Below are 19,980 nucleotides of genomic sequence, written 5' to 3' on the forward strand. Positions count from 1 at the left end.
CCGCAGACATCTTTTCAAGGCAAATGGAGTTTGCCTGAACAAGTCAGGAGTGAAATTGTTTATCTCTAACATATTCAACTGCCTGCGTCATCAATCTGTTCCCTCTGCCAAGGACAAGCGGCAAGAGGAATCAAAACAGGAGATAGACACAACACATCGCGCAGAAAACCCTGAAGAAGTATCACTGCACCCGCCTGAGGAATGTTCTGATTATGGGAGACCTATGAAACACACGGAGGAGTCCCCACCGCCCGTCCCCCCCCCCCCCTGTCAACGCCTTTGAGGATACTCCGTTCACCCTTTCGCCCTCGCCCACCCTCCTGGAGATCGTGGAACACAAGAAGGAGATACAGAGGGCTGGCACCGATTCCTTCCTGGATTTCAAAGACCAGACTAAGGCGATACGCAGGGCTGGCAGCATGTCCTTTACCCCCGCTCCTCAACGACGCCCACCAAAATCACCAAAGCAGAGACGCGCACCATCTCCCCCGGCTTCATCACCATGCCTACCACAATCATCCAAACCAAAACAATCTGCAAACTGATATCTGCTGGGTCCAGGCTCAAGGGCGTATGGCACTCTCAACTCTTTCCAGGACATGCCCGGGCCCTGCCTGCCAGTAGCTTTGCCGATATCTGTGTTGATAGGTAATAGATTAAGAGCGGTGAATGATCTTAGATACAGGAAGCACTCAAACATTTGTGTGAGTTTATCTAATTTAGCAGTGATTCCATGTCAGCCACAGCTTGTTACAAAAAACATGACTGATAGTGTGTTTAACGAACTTAAACTAGCTTTATTAAATGTCAGGTCTTTGGCAGGAAAAACATTTTTAATCAATGATTTTATCACTGAGCACAATCTTGATTTTATGTTTTTAACAGAAACTTGGATTGAACAAAATAACAGTGCAGCTGTTCTTATCGAATCAACCCCTCCCAACTTTAGTTTTATGAGTCAGGAAAGAATGCATAAGAAAGGGGGTGGAGTTGCTATTCTGTTCAATGATTCCATTCAATGCAGGAAGACATCGTATGGAAACTTTGATTCTTTTGAATATGTGGCCCTTCAGCTGAAATGCTCCTCTCGAGCTCTGTTCCTAAATATCTATAGGCCACCCAAATACTGTGCAAGCTTTTTTGATGACCTTACTGAACTGCTGTCTATAGTGTGTATTGACTTTGACCGTCTAGTCATTGTTGGTGATTTTAACATCCATGTTGACAACCCCCAGGACAGAGGGGCTAAAGAACTGTTTTGTGTTCTTGATAGCTATGGACTGACCCAACATGTGACGGAGCCCACGCACAATAAGGGGCACACTCTGGACTTAATTATCTCAAAGGGTCTGAATATCTCTAAGGTTGTGGTGACTGATGTTGCACTGTCTGACCATTCCTGTGTTTTCTTTGAGAGCTCTATTTCTGTTCACACAAGTGTTCAAAAAGAGGTAACCACAAAGCGATGTTTAACTGAAAATACTAGGGAAATGTTTACACCGAATTTTTCTTCCACACTTGCCCCTGCTAACACCTCAGTAAATGAGCTAGTAGATCATTTTAATTCAAAAATTTAAAATGTTATAGATGCCATTGCTCCAATTAAGGTAAAGGAAGTGACTGGGAAGAAAATATCTCCATGGAGAAAGGCCATGACCGTTAAAACAGAAAAAAGAGAATGTCGAAAAGCTGAACGCAGGTGGCGAAAAACAAATCTCCAGGTTCACTTTGAAATTTATAAAGAGAGACTTGGCCTTTATAATTTGAAATTGAAAAACGCACGACAATCATTCTTCTCTGACATCATTACCAAAAACAAAAACAACGCACGTGCCTTGTTTGCTACCGTCGACAGACTAACTAACCCCCCAGTGTCAGTAGCCTCTGCATTTCTATCCACCAGGGCGTGCAATGATTTTGCCTCCTTTTTCACTGACAAAATTCAGAAAATCAGACAAGCAGTCAGTGCCTCTGCATCAGGTACAGCAAATGTGTTGTCTCTGTGTCCACTTAACATCAATTCAGACATCATGACACAATTCCATCAGATTAATGATAAAAACCTGGAGGACATTATACAACTTCTGAAATCCTCCTCCTGCTGCCTTGATATTATTCCAACAGGATTTTTCAAAGATGTTTTGCCTTGCATGGCCTCAGAACTACTTCATATAGTAAACAAATCTCTTCACTCAGGTATTTTTCCACAGGCCCTGAAAACTGCAGTCATTAAACCGCTCTTAAAAAAGAATAATCTAGATGCTTCAGTAATGAACAATTACAGGCCCATATCAAACCTGCCATTTATAGGTAAGATCATTGAAACGGTTGTTTTTCAACAGTTGAGTAATTTCTTGCATTTAAATGGTTGTTTCGATGTGTTCCAGTCAGGCTTTCGTCCAAACCACAGCACTGAGACTGCTCTTGTAAAGGTCTTTAACGACATCCACTTAAACACAGACAGTGGCAGAACTTCAGTGTTAGTATTATTAGATCTCAGTGCTGCGTTTGACACTGTTGACCACAGCATATTACTGGACCGACTGGAAAACTGGGTGGGACTTTCGGAAACAGTTCTAAATTGGTTTAAATCCTACTTAAAGGACAGAAACAACTTTGTTTCTATCGGTAAATACACATCTGAGTTGACAAATATGACATGTGGGGTTCCTCAAGGCTCCATCTTGGGGCCTCTTCTCTTTAACATCTACATGCTACCACTGGCTCAGATAATGAAGAACAACAAAATAAGTTACCATAGCTATGCAGATGACACACACATTTACGTAACAACTTCACCAGGAGACTATGCTCCAATTCAAACACTGAGTAAGTGCATTGAACAAATCAATGACTGGATGTGTCAGAACTTTCTCCAATTAAACAAAGATAAAACTGAGGTAATGGTTTTTGGAGCCAAGACAGAACGTTTAAAAGTTAGCGCTGAGCTTCAGTGTGCAATGTTCAAACCAACAGATAAAGCCAGAAATCTAGGTGTAGTCATGGACTCTGACCTGAGTTTCAACAGTCACATTAAAACAGTTACTAAATCAGCCTACTATCACCTAAAGAACATATCTAGGATTAAAAGACTAATGTCACAGCAGGATTTGGAAAAACTTGTCCATGCCTTTATCTTCAGTAGACTCGACTACTGCAATGGTGTCTTCACAGGTCTCACTAAAAAATCTATTAGAAAGCTGCAGCTGATTCAGAACGCCGCTGCTCGAGTCCTCACTAACACTAAGAAAGTGGATCACATCACTCCTGTTCTGAAGTCTTTACACTGGCTTCCTGTGTGTCAAAGAATAGATTTCAAAATACTGCTGCTGGTTTATAAAGCACTGAATGGTTTCGGCCCAAAATACATTACTGACCTCCTGCTAAACTATGGACCATCCAGATCTCTCAGGTCTTCAGGGACTGGTCAGCTTTCTGTCCCCAGAGTCAGAACTAAACATGGTAAAGCAGCGTTCAGTTATTATGCTCCAAATATCTGGAACAAACTCCCAGAAACCTGCAGGTCCGCTGGAACTCTGACTACTTTTAAATCCAGGCTGAAGACTTTTCTTTTTGTCGCTGCTTTTATTTGAACTATTCATATCTTAAACTGCACTGTAACTTTTATCCATGTACTTTTTCTTGTAATGTTTAATTGAACTATTTATATTTTAGACTGCACTGTAACTTTTATCCTTGCCTTGCCTTGCCTTGCCTTGCCTTGCCTTGCCTTGCCTCTTGAGGGCATGAAGTGACACACACTTTCAACATGTCTCCATTAAGGCCCATTGTAAATTCAGCCTCATCTTTCATCACAGCACCAGCTGCACACCTTTAGTTAATCTGCCAAAAAGCCACATTATTGACCCGAAAGTACACAAAGAAATCAGACTGAGACGCTCCTCAGGGTCCTGACATACTCCACGCATTGACATTTTACCGATAGCAGATGCCGTTTTAAACTATAGTTAGAAATGTAAGAGGTTCATTTCTCATTCAGAACAATGGAAAGGCTCTCCTTTCATTGATCACTGCACATCACCATGGTAACCTTTGATCTCTGGGCTCACACACAGGTGTTTGATAACATCGTCACCTCAAACACAAACACTGTCTCAGCCTATTATTTTCTGTCTGATGGAGAATTCATACTGATTTCAACATGTTCCACATATTTTATACATTATTGGTGACGTATGGTTTTAGTTCAAAAGTTTTCAGTTACAATATTCTGCTGCTTTTCAAAGCATTTTTACTTTCTTTTCTCTTCTTAATACAAATTCATTCACTACTAATTAAATTGAACTCCTTCAGCCTACTTTCAGCTACAGAAACCATTCAACTTTTACATTATTCATCTATTTCAGGACATTGCTATACATTTTGTTGTTTATACCTTTTTTAAACCTTTTATTTTACATATTAAGCTTCTCCACTATTTTTCCTACTCTTCCAGTTTAACATTTCATGTTCAAGTTTTCAACAAAGTCATTGCAATGCATTTCAGTTCAGCAACACACTTAATTGTTTTTTGTAGCTAAAAGCAGCTACAGAGACTATTCAACTAATACAATATTTAGCTTTTTCTGCATTTTCAGCTAAATTTAGCAACAAATATACACAGTTTACAGCATTCACACGCATTTTCAGCAGGAAATGCATTTTATAGTTATGGATGCCTTCCATATTTAACATGAAGCATTCTCTCTATTTTTTAGAGAATCCTCATCTTGGCTGATTTTGCAACAGTGCTGTTTATGTTTAACATAAAACTGCATTTAAATACCTAATTAACTCCATAAAGACATGTTAAATGTAGTTACCAATTATCAGCAGCTGTTTGTTCTGAAAGTACTTTTTAACACTTCTTTTAAATTCCCATAGACACCCGGTGTTCTCCGAGGTGTTTTCACTTAATCAGCTTGATTAGGCCCTGTCTGAGTGTGGGGATGTGTACAAATGATTCCCTCTCTCCTGTTTGTTTAGTTGCACCTGTTAGTGGAGGATAAATTATCCCTTATCATTCTTTTAAGAAATAAACTTTGGTCACCTCCACTAAATCACTCCATCCGACCTGAACCAGAGCACTAATCAGCCGCTGATTGAAAACAGCTGTGCAGGTGTGCCAGGCCTTTAATGATCTCATCAATGTTCATCAACATCGAAACATTATGGGTTTCCTGGGTAATTTCACCAGTATATATATTCATAATTAATTTCACCAGTATATATATTCATAAGTAATGGCCATCAGTTATAATTGAACATCTTTGTTTTTATTTTTCCTTTTTCTTTGCTTGTTTGGTTTGGCAATTGACCTAAGATACATTACCCATGAGTCTCAGCATGCTTTCAGAGGGTTAAATTAGAGTCGTGTGCTTGTGCTTGGGATCAAAAGACTGCCCTTAAATTGCAAATACATCGTTGCTGATCAGCTTAAGGTGCTCAACATCATTCTGAGCATAGTAATAGATTTTTTCTAAAGAAATTCCCCCAATGCGGTTTATTTTGCTCATTTTAAGCCATGTACGGGTGGCAATGAAGCTCTGACGGTCAGACCACCACAAAAAAACTCTTTGGATAGTTATGCAATTTTTTAAATGTTAATAATTTATACTAAGGAAAAATGCATCCTACTAATTTGGCGATCCCATTACTTTTTATCCAGCGCCACCATGCTGTTGAGATTTGTGGTTGTGAGTGAACTATCTCAACAACTAACCGATGAATCTCAGGATCATTTGTATTATCTTTGGTGATCTCCTGACTTTTATCCAGCACCTTCATCACATAAAATATTGAATTTGTGGAGAGTTGATATCCTTTATAGCCTTGACAAAGTTCCATATCTCAGTAATCCAACATAAAGGATGCACAATATACTTCCTCTAACTTAACGTTTCTGTACAACCCAATCAAAAATAAAATGTATCAGATAAGCAGCTGACCCTTTTTTGTCTTGAATCAGCCCACTCAGACTTTGAAATCAAACTGGATCAGGAAAGTTTTCTTTCTGAATCTCCAAGACAAACGTTGACTCTCACTGAACTCCACCAGCACTGTGTTTACCTCAAGATAAATTATTTCCCACTCTTCCCTCCTCTGCTGTACAAAGCCAAGAGAAGTGACTCAATCTTTTACATAAAACCCTGGATGAAGCTGTTATTATGGGGCAATTATTTTTGGAGAAAAATTGCTGTAGAAAAGGCATTGATTCTTTCAGCGGCGACTCCCTCACAGCTGGGCGGCTGTCTGTTCTTTAGCAGCTATTTGATTGCAGCTCTCCACTGTACTGGGAAAAAAGGCTTTAATATTGAGAAAATTATCTTGAATAAGGTTCAATTGAGATGTGTATAATCACTCTTGTGCGTGGAAATCATGTCCAAAGGCTGGAGCTGCTGATTGGTGGCCTGCTGCACAAGTTTAGAGACAGCTAAACAAATAAAAACAAGCAGTTGGTCAGCGGGGATCTACAGCTTGAAATGGTCCAGACTACCTGAGTTTTCCCATCTTGTGTTAATATATAGATGAAAAGAGGTGGATGAAATATGTCACACAAGTCCCAATACAACAATAAAACGCGCACATGACCAATGAGGGCACGAGATAAGTTTGTGCACAGATGGAAGCCTGACAGGCAGGTAGGCCATCCAGTTATTTTAGCCGGGCCGGCTCAGATGATTGGTCGTGCTTTTTACAGTATTACGGCTTCCACAGATGACATTTTTTTATGTATTTTTTGTCAAAGCTCTTAAGATATTCATTGCTATCGGGATGTTAAGAGCATTCCATGGAATATAACAAAAAGTGTATCTCGAGCCGGTTTCTCAAACTTACCTACCCCACCTTTAATATTCAAAAGAAAAGGTTTAAAAAGGTATACACAACAACATGCCTCAATGTCCTGAAATAGCTGAATAATGTAATAGTTGAATGGTTTCTGTAGCTGAAAGTAGGCTGAAGGAGTTACATATTAAATGTAAGTAGGAGTGAATTAATGTGTATTAAGAAGAGTAAAAACGCTTTGAAAAGCATCAGAATATTTTAACTGCAAACTTTTGAACTAAAACCAAACGTCACCAATAATGTAACATATGTGGAACGTGTTGAAGTCAGTATGAAGTCTCCATCAGACAGAAAAGAATAGGCTGAGACAGTCTTTAAACTCCAGTCTGTTTGTTTGTGTTTGTGGTGACGACGTTATGAAACACCTGTGTGTGTAAGCTGTCACGCCCTGGCTCAAGGGCTTTTATACTGATGCATGTTCACACACCCACACACTACTGATTAACTGACTTCAATTAACTTAGTTTCTTTAAATAAATGCACTTTAATTGGACATGAATCATGTGTGGTCTCCTTTTGTCCGTCCTTGAGCCAGGGCGTGACATGGGAGAAGGAGACCACACATGATTCATATCCAATTAAAGTGCATTTATTTAAAGAAACTAAGTTAACTACTGTATGAAGTCAGTTAATCAGTAATGTGTGTAGTGTGTGGGTGTGTGAACATGCATCAGTATATAAAGCAAAACCAAGGTCCGGTAGAGACAAGCAACCCAAGAGGAGAGAGAGACTGACTGCTCAGGCACCCATACTTGTAGCTGAGCAGTCAACCAAAATCAGGTGTCAGCAATCTCTCCTGATTGGGGGAGTGACTAACCAGGGACCTGAGTCTAAGGCCTAGGGGTCGTCACACTTAAGAATGAGGTATCACCTCAGATCCTGAAACAAAACAAGAACATTTGACAAAACATTTTCTTCCAATTCATAAATCTGAGTAACACCTTTAAGAGCACATAAAAACTGTATTATAAGCCCATCAAAAGTGATACTAGGCAAAGAAGGAACTATGAAAAAAGGTACATGAGGTGACTACCGAAATTTGCACAAAACCCGCAATCATTACAGCCTAACCCCAGGAAAAGCAACTACTGCTGCTTAGTGGACGAAACAGGGAATGCCTGTACGGCCAACACTTCAAAAAGAATGGGACGAAGCTCCCCTTGCCTGCCCCATCTTACCCAAAGAGGTTACTGTAGCTCTCTTTTGCATACTTCCAGGTGTTACAAATGTTGCACTCTGACCTTCTAGCCGAATTGACATTGCCACATGTTTTGCACTTCCAATAATTTACACTGAAGAGACCCCTGCTCTTCCCAGCCAGAGTTTTCCAACTATTTGTTCCTCCAGCTTTCATCATCTGTGCCCTCATGGTTTTCTCCTGCCACATCTGTAACAACTGCTTCTTCTAGAAAAATGCATCATTCCACACTTATCAGGACAAAACCAGTCCTCACCTCTAACTTGAAAACTCTTTCCTGCAATGTTTATTTTGTTACCACTGAATGGCTTTGCATGATCTGGCCAAACATGACCACCTGCCAGGTCATTTCCCCAAATGATGTCCACTCCAGTCACGGCAGGGTTGCCAACTTTGGGTACCTGGCTGGAGTGAGATTTTGGTATCATGGGTTTGATTACACATATGCGCACGAAATGACTGCTATCGTGTCAGTAGCGGGACCTTAGCATATATATAGGATATACATATACAATATATACAAATACACAATATTGGACACAGACTATAAAGGGCACAAAGTTGCATTCACTAATGATAGTCAAACACATGTTTGTTTCCACTGTTTTATTGTGTGCCTGTCGTGATAAGCAATTAATTGACTTATCGTACGATAAATAAAAATGATCTCGATACATTTCCATTTACATGAAGATGTGACTAGCAGTTTGAAAGGATGTACTTGCATTATTATTATATATGATCATTATGTCAGTGGTGTAAAATGGTCATACAACGGTGCCGACAATATTATCGTTTATTGCAATAATTTCCTGGAAAATGTATCCAACAAAATTAATTATCGTGAGAGGCCTAGCCTATACATGAAACACACACACACAAACACATTTACAGACTTACTCCAAACTGCCAAATATATTAATTAACACACTCTCACTCTCATACTCTTTGACACTATTTTGGCCTAGTAGAACAATAAGCAACAGACTTTTACTTTTTATCATTTCTACTGGATCTTAGATCTGCGCATGCGCAATACGGGGCGGCAGTGGCAGTTGGGTAATCTATGGTAGGGCCGGCTAACCCATACAGTGGTGGGGCTCAAGTCAGTATTTGCAATGTAATTACATATGTGACCGGACGTCACGTCTCCTCCCTCCGTGACGCTGCTTGGCACCATGCCAGCGCACCTGCTATTTAAGTGGAGACAAATCTGCTCCCTCCCCCTCCGCTTCTCCTTGAATGTGGCCGCGTGGATTGTTTGGCGTGGCAGCTCGCGCATCACACTCTCTACCAGACAGCTGACGCCCGGTGCGTTTGAGGAGGATTGGCTCCGGAGGTTCCCGGTTTTGCGGTGTTGCAACTATTGTGGGATTTGGCCGTGGGATTGTTGGGTCTCGCTCTCCCTTCCCTGTGGGCTCTGTGGCTGCAACTGGCCGCACAGGCTGGGGTGCCATAAACATTCTCCCTTCCTGCTGGGCTCTGTGGCAGCTGTAAAAGTTGGGACGCCGTAACCACTCTCCCCACCTCTGGTCATCACCCCCCCCCCCCCCTACCTGCTGTTTTGGCTCGGCGAGCTCTCGCACCGAGCTGTGGCGTCATCTAAATTGACAGGCCCTGACTACTCCGTGTTGGACTGTCACTAGGGCCGTTTTGAGGTCGCGGAATTTTAAGGACACTTATTGTTTAGTTGATTTCTTTTGATTAGTTGTTTTCTGCATCATGTTTTGAGTACATTCAGAGTATTTTGTTATTGTGTGATTTTGTTTATTTTCTTTTGTTAAATTAGTTTACTCAAGTTTTTGTTGTTTACGGTTATTTAGATTTGGTTTATTTTAGTTGTTTTCCTTTTTGTTTATTCATCTCCAACCACGTTTTATCATCTTACTGATTTTTAACTGTTTCTCTTGTGCCGGACAGGTGCTGTGGGCTCGAGGCGGCAAACCCAATCCCTGGTGGTGGTGTTCTTCACGTGTCTGTTTTGTTTGATGTGCAGTGTCACGGGTGATTTTGATTTGACCCCTTCCTCCCCGTTTTGTTAATTGCCGCCGTGGTAAGCCTCACAGCACTGTCCTTCTGCCTCCTCCCTGGAGAACTTTTATAATATTATATTGTGTATTATTAGGAATATAATTATGTGTTAATAAAATAACAATTGTTGTAATATCTTTTATACTGTCTCTGCCTGTGGTGTTCAAACGAACCTGATTGCCTTTTTATGAAATTGTATAACTTTAGTTTTTAGTAATTTCCTGGGGGCGAAACTCCCCCAGGTGGCGTTGTCAGCAAACCGAGAGTACCTACATGAAACCCACACCGCCACATTCTGGCGTTGTCGGCAGGATCACCACGTTAAAGGGGCAGAGACAAGTTTTTGTTTAGTTTTCTTACCTTTTTGATGTTTAGTTTCAGCAGTAAGTGTCTTTTCCCATATATGAAAGTGTAGAGCCAAAACAGCAGTGTGTAATATAGGGATCCCTCTCTTCATACCATTTTGTGTGGCTTTGGTGTAGCTTTCCTCAGTTGTTATGGAGGACGAGATGCAGCAGCTCCGCGAGCTAGTGATGGAGCTTAAGGCAGACAACGAGAGACTTCGTCAGGAGCATGCTGCTTTGCGGATGGACTCTGGTGGTGTTTCTTCTGCGCCGGGTCGTCCTGACCTGTATGCAGGTGTCGCTGCTGCTGAGCGGGTTATTGTTATTCCAAGGGATCGTAAGTGTCCCATGTTTAGTGGCAAGACAGGCATGGGCGTAACTGAATGGATAGAAGAAGTACAGGCATGTGTGCGTGCCCGCCATCTTTCTGCTGCGGACCAAGCCCTCTACATATTTGATCATTTGGAGGGAGAGGCGAAGGAGGAGATCAAGTTTCGCCCTAGGCTAGAGCGAGGAGACTCAGACAGAGTGTTCACCATCTTAAGGGAGCTTTATGGTTGTGCTCAGTCTTATGTCACCTTACAACAAGCTTTCTTTTCTCGGCACCAACTTGAAGGTGAGACCCTTCAGGAGTTCTCCTTAGCCCTCATGGCTTTAATGGCTCAGGTTGAGCAGCATGCACCTCATGGGATGCCCAATGCAGATGTTCTCCTTCGGGATCAGTTTATTGAGCATGTGCTGGACAGTTCTCTCCGCCGGGAGCTTAAACAGCTTGTTCGTCGCCAGCCTACAGCCACCTTGTTGGAACTTCGTGGCGAGGCTATTAGGTGGGAAAGGGAGGGTCTTCCAGGGGGTACTAGAGGGCGTAGCTCCTCTCTGCCATCAGCTTATGGTCTTCAGTATGGAGTGCAGGGTCGCTTCCAACCCCCCCAGGTTCACTTTCAACCCCCCCCTCAGGTCAATCCACCTGGGCCAGGGTTGGGTGAGTTGATGGATCTTATGAAACGTCAACAGGAGCAGCTGAACACACTTACCCAGACTGTAGCCTCCTTGCAGATGCCTCGCTTCCAAGGCCAAACTTCTAGTAGTGGTCCTTTAATATGCCGAAGGTGCCAGCAGGCTGGACATCTTGCTCGGGAGTGTGATGGTGTGCGGGCTCCCCCCCGACAGCGTAGTAATTCTGTTGCTGGCGTTAACTCCAGTGCTTCTCTGCCAGCCCATCCCTCCTACCGGTCGGAAAACTGAAACCCACTGAGCTGCCGAGCCACAGCTCAGTTGGGGAGTCTACAGGTTCACTAGAAGGTGCCGCAGCTGACTTAATTGGCTCTTGTCCAAACATTAATGTTATGATCGGAGGTGTAACTGTCCCATGCTTGGTGGACACTGGTTCCATGGTGTCCACAGTCACTGAGAGTTTATTTTTGGAGAAGTTTGCACCTTGGGGCGTTGATCGCCTTCGCTCTTGTCACTGGCTACAGCTGCGAGCAGCTAACGGCTTAGCCATTCCATACATTGGCTACTTGGAACTTGATGTAGAGCTGTGTGGTAAAGTGATGTCCCGTTGTGGGATCCTGATCGTTAAGGACCCCCCTGGTGCTGTGTCTCCTGTCCCTGGAATCATGGGGATGAATGTGATTCGTCGCTGCTATCGAGAGCTCTTCGGGGCCTTTGGCTCTTCTCTTTTTGACACACCCATCGTGTCACAGGCACCTGTTGCTGTCATCGCAGCTCTACAGGAGGTCCACCAGTCTCCCGCTCAGGTTCCAGGGAAACTCACTGGCATTGCGAGGGTCCGGGGAAAGCATGCAGTGCGCATACCCGGAGGGGTGATGAAACTGGTTGCTAGTACCTGTCCTGAACAGTTTTCTGGTCAAAGTGCTCTCTTCGAGCCCCCAGAGTCGGGCTTACCAGCTGGGCTGCTCGCCTCACCATGCCTCGTACAGGTTGTCCGGGGTACAGCATACGTCCCTGTGGTCAATGTGGGGACGACCGAAGTTCTGCTTTACCCACGTACTGGTCTTGGTGTCTTGAGTGCTGCCCAGGTTGTCAGCCTTCCCGCAGGTGTGACTGAGGTGGGGTCATCCTTTGCAGCTGTTTCCTCTCAGACAGCTGCCCCCTCAGTGCACGATAGGTTAGATACATTGGACATGTCTTCATTGACTGAGCGGGAAAAGACAGGCGTAAAGTCTTTGTTGTTCAGGTACCAATCTGTCTTCTCAGCCCATGATGGAGACTTGGGCTGTACAACTCTCATTTCGCATGACATCCCCGTACTTGATGATGTGCCTGTCCGACAGAGGCACCGCCGCATCCCTCCATCGGAGTACGAAGCAGTGAAGGCCCACATTAACCAACTCTTGGAGTCCCAAGTCATTAGGGAGAGCTGCAGCCCCTATGCATCACCAATTGTTCTGGTGAGGAAAAGGGATGGGAGCTTGCGCTTGTGTGTTGACTACCGCCTCCTCAACAGCAAGACCAGGAAAGATGCCTTCCCCTTGCCTCGCATTGAGGAAACCTTGGATGCACTTTCTGGGGCCTGCTGGTTCTCCACCCTTGACCTAGCCAGTGGTTACAATCAGGTTCCTATGGCAGAGCAGGACCGGCCCAAGACCGCTTTCTGTACACCTTTTGGCCTCTTTGAGTTCAACCGCATGCCCTTCGGGTTATGCAATGCCCCTAGCACCTTCCAGTGGCTGATGCAGAGGATGTTTGGCGACCAACAGGGCCAGTCGCTACTGCTCTATCTTGATGACATCATCGTCTTCTCATCCTCTGTTGAACAACATCTGCAAAGATTGGAAACAGTGCTCGGTCGGCTTGAGAAAGAGGGCCTAAAGGCCAACCTTCAGAAATGTGTCTTCTTCAAACAGGAGGTTGGATACTTGGGCCATGTCATCTCCAGCCAGGGTGTCTCCACAGACCCTAGGAAGATTGAGGCAGTGGCAAATTGGAAATGCCCTCGTCATGTTTCAGAACTGCGCTCCTTCTTGGGTTTTGCCAGCTATTACCGTCGCTTTGTAGAGGGTTTTGCAAAGTTGGCAGGACCTCTGCATCAGTTAGTGGCAGAGCTGGCAGGCACCAAGTCAAAGAGGAGATCAAATCAACTCTTGGATGCGGCATGGACACCTCAGTGTGAGGAAAGTTTTGAGTCCCTGAAATCCAAGTTGGTCTCAGCTCCATTGCTGGCTTATGCAGACTTTTCACGCCCCTTCATCTTGGAGATTGATGCCAGTCATAGTGGCCTTGGGGCTGTTCTTTCCCAGGAGAAGGACAGGGTTGTGAGACCGGTGGCTGACCCACTCCTCGAAGAGGTGTTGGTGTTTTGGCGACGTAAGGCTCAGCCTACCTCGGCGGAGAGGCAGCAGCTTCGCCGTCCAGTCATGGCGCTTTTGCGTCAATGGGACCGCCTTGTGGAGAACGATGGAGTCCTTTTCCGACGAGTGTTCCGCCCTGATGGAGGTGAAGAATATCTTCAGCTCATTTTGCCTGCTGTTCTCCAGCAGGAAACATTGAGGCAGTTACACCAAGAGCATGGCCACCAAGGAATCGAAAGGACTACGGAGTTAGTCAGACAACGATGCTATTGGCCGGGAATGTCCTCAGATATCAAGAGCTGGGTCCAGGAGTGTGAACGTTGCCAAGTGGCAAAAGACTCGGGGCATGTACCCCATAGCTTTATGGGCCACTTGCTTGCCTCACGACCCAATGAAATCTTGGCAATAGATTTCACCTTGTTGGAACCCTCCCGGAACGGGCTGGAGAACGTCCTTGTCATGACTGACGTGTTCAGCAAATTCACAGTGGCTGTCCCCACTCGGGACCAACGGGCCTCCACTGTGGCCCAAGTCCTGACCTATGAATGGTTTTATAAGTTTGGGGTCCCAAGCCGTCTTCATTCGGACCAGGGAAGGAGCTTCGAGGGTTCTTTGATCCAGCAACTTTGTTCTCTGTACGGTGTTGCTAAATCCCGTACTACCCCCTACCATCCTGCGGGTAACGGGCAATGCGAACGGTTCAATAGAACCCTCCATAACCTCCTTCGCACCTTACCAGCATCTCGCAAACATGATTGGGCTTCCTGTTTGCCTCAGGTGCTGTTCTGTTACAACACTACGCCTCATCAGGGCACTGGTGAAACACCGTTCTATCTGATGTTTGGACAGGAACCTCAGCTTCCTATAGACTTTCTCCTGGGTCGAGTCCAGGAGCCGGTACTTGGCGGGGTACAGGACTGGGTGGTCGAACATCAAGCCAGGCTCAGAATTGCTTTCGAGGGTGCTCGTGAACGGTTGTTGGCTGCTGCTGGCCGCCGGAAAGAGCGGCATGACCAGCGAGTCCGAGAGGCACATCTCCCAGTTGGCCAAATGGTTTATCTGAGGAACCATGGGGTTAGAGGGCGGCATAAAATCCAAGATCTCTGGAGCTCTGTGGTACACCAGGTCGTGAAGGCGCCATCTGGTGAAGGAACAGTCTATACGGTGGCCCCAGTGAATGACCTACAACGAGTCCGAAATGTCCACCGGGACATGTTGAAGGCTGTGGTTCGTCCTGAGGGCACCGCTTTTCCGCCCAGGCCTCCACCTCCACCCGTGTCAACTGTCTTAACAGATCACTCCTCTGCCGATAGCGACCTTTGGCTGTTGGTTCTGGAGACTCACTCTTCACCACCTGCAGTAGCTCCAGGTGCTTCTTGCCCCTCTGTTGCAACCCCTTTGCAGGCCATGCCTGTTCAGGAAGTGCCTCACCGTGCAGGTTGCCTCCTCCCAGGTCTTTCAGTGTCCCCAACCGATCAGCCCAGTACTAACCATCAGGCTGTGCGTCGAACTGTTCGCCCTACGGCTGGCCACCACTCAAATGTCCACCATCTTCCTCGGTCTACAGGCCCTCAGGACAACGTAGCGTGTCCACTTCGGGCCCCCGTGTCTAATTCCCAATCTGCCGTTTTCAGGCCTTGGTGCTAGCCTTCTCATATTCACCGTCGGGTCGACGATGCAAAAGTGGGGGGTAGATGTGACCGGACGTCACGTCTCCTCCCTCCGTGACGCTGCTTGGCACCATGCCAGCGCACCTGCTATTTAAGTGGAGACAAATCTGCTCCCTCCCCCTCCGCTTCTCCTTGAATGTGGCCGCGTGGATTGTTTGGCGTGGCAGCTCGCGCATCACACTCTCTACCAGACAGCTGACGCCCGGTGCGTTTGAGGAGGATTGGCTCCGGAGGTTCCCGGTTTTGCGGTGTTGCAACTATTGTGGGATTTGGCCGTGGGATTGTTGGGTCTCGCTCTCCCTTCCCTGTGGGCTCTGTGGCTGCAACTGGCCGCACAGGCTGGGGTGCCATAAACATTCTCCCTTCCTGGTGGGCTCTGTGGCAGCTGTAAAAGTTGGGACGCCGTAACCACTCTCCCCACCTCTGGTCATCATCCCCCCCCCCTACCTGCTGTTTTGGCTCGGCGAGCTCTCGCACCGAGCTGTGGCGTCATCTAAATTGACAGGCCCTGACTAATCCGTGTTGGACTGTCACTAGGGCCGTTTTGAGGTCGCGGAATTTTAAGGACACTTATTGTTTAGTTGATTTCTTTTGATTAGCTGTTTTCTGCATCATGTTTTGAGTACATTCAGAGTATTTTGTTATTGTGTGATTTTGTTTATTTTCTTTTGTTAAATTAGTTTACTCAAGTTTTTGTTGTTTACGGTTATTTAGATTTGGTTTATTTTAGTTGTTTTCCTTTTTGTTTATTCATCTCCAACCACGTTTTATCATCTTACTCATTTTTAACTGTTTCTCTTGTGCCGGACAGGTGCTGTGGGCTCGAGGCGGCAAACCCAATCCCTGGTGGTGGTGTTCTTCACGTGTCCGTTTTGTTTGATGTGCAGTGTCACGGGTGATTTTGATTTGACCCCTTCCTCCCCGTTTTGTTAATTGCCGCCGTGGTAAGCCTCACAGCACTGTCCTTCTGCCTCCTCCCTGGAGAACTTTTATAATATTATATTGTGTATTATTAGGAATATAATTATGTGTTAATAAAATAACAATTGTTGTAATATCTTTTATACTGTCTCTGCCTGTGGTGTTCAAACGAACCTGATTGCCTTTTTATGAAATTGTATAACTTTAGTTTTTAGTAATTTCCTGGGGGCGAAACTCCCCCAGGTGGCGTTGTCAGCAAACCGAGAGTACCTACATGAAACCCACACCGCCACACATACACGCTCCCCTTGACAGTGAAACGTCACGCGTGAGGTTTAGATTATTTCCCTGTCTCAATCCAAATTGAACTGTATGAAATAAAAAGGCACATTTGTCTTGTAGTAAATAAAAAGGGCGACCTGGAGCCAATCCTGCAATTTGACAAAGAGTTGACATGCTGAAAACCCAACCCCTGCAGGGGGGTCTGGGGGGATTTTCCCCCAGGAGATTATTTTAACTACTAACATAAAATACACATTTTGGTACTCTCTTGAGAAGAAAAATAAATACATCTATTACTACATGACATATTTAAAAAAATTAATGTCATTTTAGTTTTTTGTTACTTTGTTCTGAAAGCTGAACCTGCTGCTCCTCACAGAGAGAAGAGGGAAGAGGCTGTGTTAATTACTTTACATTGTGGATAAGGGTGGATAGCCCCCATTGTTCTGTGTGTCAAAATGAAAGACAGCCCACACACCTATCAATCATCAAACCGTGGGGTCTTATTTCATTACGTGTTGATTTCTATCAACACGTAATGTTGCATCGATGTATATAGAGATGTACTACAGCAAAAGTATTCTCCGTCGGGACTTCCTGCAACAACACCACCACGACGTTATCGTGATTCTGATTGGCCAGAAGACATTATCAAAGATGTTCTATTGAGAAGACGATCACTACGTGACAAAAGTTTTCAAAACCGTTTCTAGTCTTCGGTATTCTTGTTTTGGCGTAAGAATAGTTTGGGCAGCGTGAGAGCGTGAGATTGAGAGTGAAAGCGTTTGTCAGACGCCAGATGCGTGAGAGTTGGCAACCCTGGTCACGGGCAACTCTGGACGAACACCAACTAAACCTCTCCCTCTCTGGACCAAATCACAGGACAGAAACAGTTTATGCTCAGGCACAGAAAAGGTTTGCAGACCAATCCCTCTAACTGGAACACAGCGCCCATGTCTGAATCTGTAGAAAAAGGCAAGATGGCCTCCCTCACAAAAGTATGCAAAGCTCCTGAGTCCCTCAAAATCCTGACTTGAACTTTATTGTCACTCCCAACTAGAGTTACAAAACCATCAGACATAAACGAAGCATAACCCAACTCAACCTCTGAGATATCAATTGGCTTACCCTGCATTTGCAATGGAGCCAAGACTTCTGTTTCACCAACTTTGGGATTATGAATAGTTGTAGCCAGCGCCATATAGAGAGAAGAGTTACGACAACGGAAGTCCAAAATGCTTGATCGTCACGTGGTTCAGGGAGACTCAATAGTTCCCCGGAAGTTCGTGGTGGGACATTTGAATGCATGATTACCGGAGATAGAACTACGATTTTTGGTAATAAGTAGTGAATGTAGTTACATCAATATTTAAAAAAGTTAAATTTGCTAATAATTGAGGATTAAGATAAAATAAGAAGTACTTTATTGATACCAATTTGGGAAATGTTTGCTTTGCAGCAGCAAAAGACAAGGCATTGTACATAAGACAGTTAAAAGACTAGAATTAAACAATCGAAAATGTAAACATCTCAAATAGAAATAAAATAGCAGAAAATATACACATGTGTAGTTAATTTGATTCAGATGTTCTGATAATATCCGCAATATAAATCTTTAAACATCTTCTTACCTTTAAAAGTCCATCACGAATGGTCTATTATGCTGCAAATCTACTGCGCTGCTAGCCGCAGATCCTCTCAATAGTTTCTATTGAGAGGCTCCACGATCCGCCATTGCTGTAAAAAACTGGTCCATTGGAGTGAACGGAGATGTTGTAACTCGCCTATTATATGGCTCTGGTTGTAGCCAAACCAACTGCCTTCACATGAAGATTTTTGCTTTTCCCCTCTAGCAAAGGACAGTCTTTTTTCCAATGACCCTGTTGATGGCAATAATGACACACATTTGCATTGCTTGTGCCATTAGGATGCTTTCCAAACTTTGGGGACAAAGATCCTGCTTTCTGAGATTCATTGCTATTATATAGCTCACCAAAGATGCGCCTGTGTGTCAACACATACTCATCTGCTCCCTCCCTAGGATATGTGACTTTATGTTCATTAATATATGTTGCAATGTTCTCAGGGACAGACTGTTTCAACTGCTCCAGAATGATTCAATTACATAACTGATCAAATGTGTTTACACCAGAAGAAGAGTACCAGCGCTTGAAATGCAAGATCAAATCCTGTGCAAATTCCACATGTGTTTTGTTACCACTCTTTCGCCAGTCTCTAAAACGTTGGCGGTACGCTTCAGGCACCAACTCATAAGCCTTCGAAACAGACGATTTCACAGTATCATAATCTTTACAGGCGTCAGAAGATAAAGCGGAGTAGGCTTCTTGTGCTTTACCTGTAAACACACACTGTAACATTAAAGTTATGTCCTCATCAGGCCAGCCCCTGGAATCAGCAATACGCTGAAACAGACAAAAAATGTGTCTATATCATTTTCATTAAACTTTGGCAACAACAGTAAATTACTTGCTACATCAAAGCGTGAACTTACAAGTTCCTCATTCAAAGTCGATGCAGACATTTTACCTGCCCTAATCAAAGTCAGTTTTTGCAGTTCCAAATCCAGTTTAATTTGTTCTTTTTTGTATTTGATTTGTTCCACCTCTTTTTCAAGAATCAACAATTCTTTCTGTTGTTCAAATGTTAAGCCAGACACATAATTAGTCACAATGCTCTTATCTCCCCTGTCCATCAGTACCGCACAGTAAAAATGAACCTAATACTTTTCAGGGTTTCCTTTGTTTGTTTGGAATCAACATTATGTTACCACAATTAATCAGTAATGTGTGTAGTGTGTGGGTGTGTGAACATGCATCAGTATTGTAAGTAATTATTGAACCCTGAGAACAGGACACACTGAAAAGAGTCAAGGGGAACCTATCAAAGTTAACAGCATTTAATTACACAAAAGATGCAGTGATGTACAAATGAAATTTGCGAGTGGAGGCACTCTCCCCATGCGTCCGGTGTCGGTACCATACAGTATCTGCTCGGGGTACCATATCTGCTCGGGTGTATTTCCGTCGCTTTCGTCATCTGTAATATCCGTCATATTGTACGGCAACTCAAGAGGGCCATCATACACGGTCAAATTCCGAACATTTAAACATAGCCTACACTTCATTCTTTACTTTGTCCGTTATTATATGTAGAAGATATAACTTTTTTCTCCGTCATGTTGTTTCCATAGTAACAACTTCAAACAGGCATAGCCTACACTTCATTTTTTACTTTGTCCGTTATTATATGTAGAAGATATTCCTTTTTTCTCCGTCATGTTGTTTCCATAGCAACAACTTCAAACAGGAAGTTAACCTAAATTACATTTAAGACACTGCAACGTAAGTAACAAA

Source organism: Pseudochaenichthys georgianus, chromosome 15 (assembly GCF_902827115.2).
Source record: "Pseudochaenichthys georgianus chromosome 15, fPseGeo1.2, whole genome shotgun sequence".
In the NCBI taxonomy this organism is placed as follows: domain Eukaryota; kingdom Metazoa; phylum Chordata; class Actinopteri; order Perciformes; family Channichthyidae; genus Pseudochaenichthys; species Pseudochaenichthys georgianus.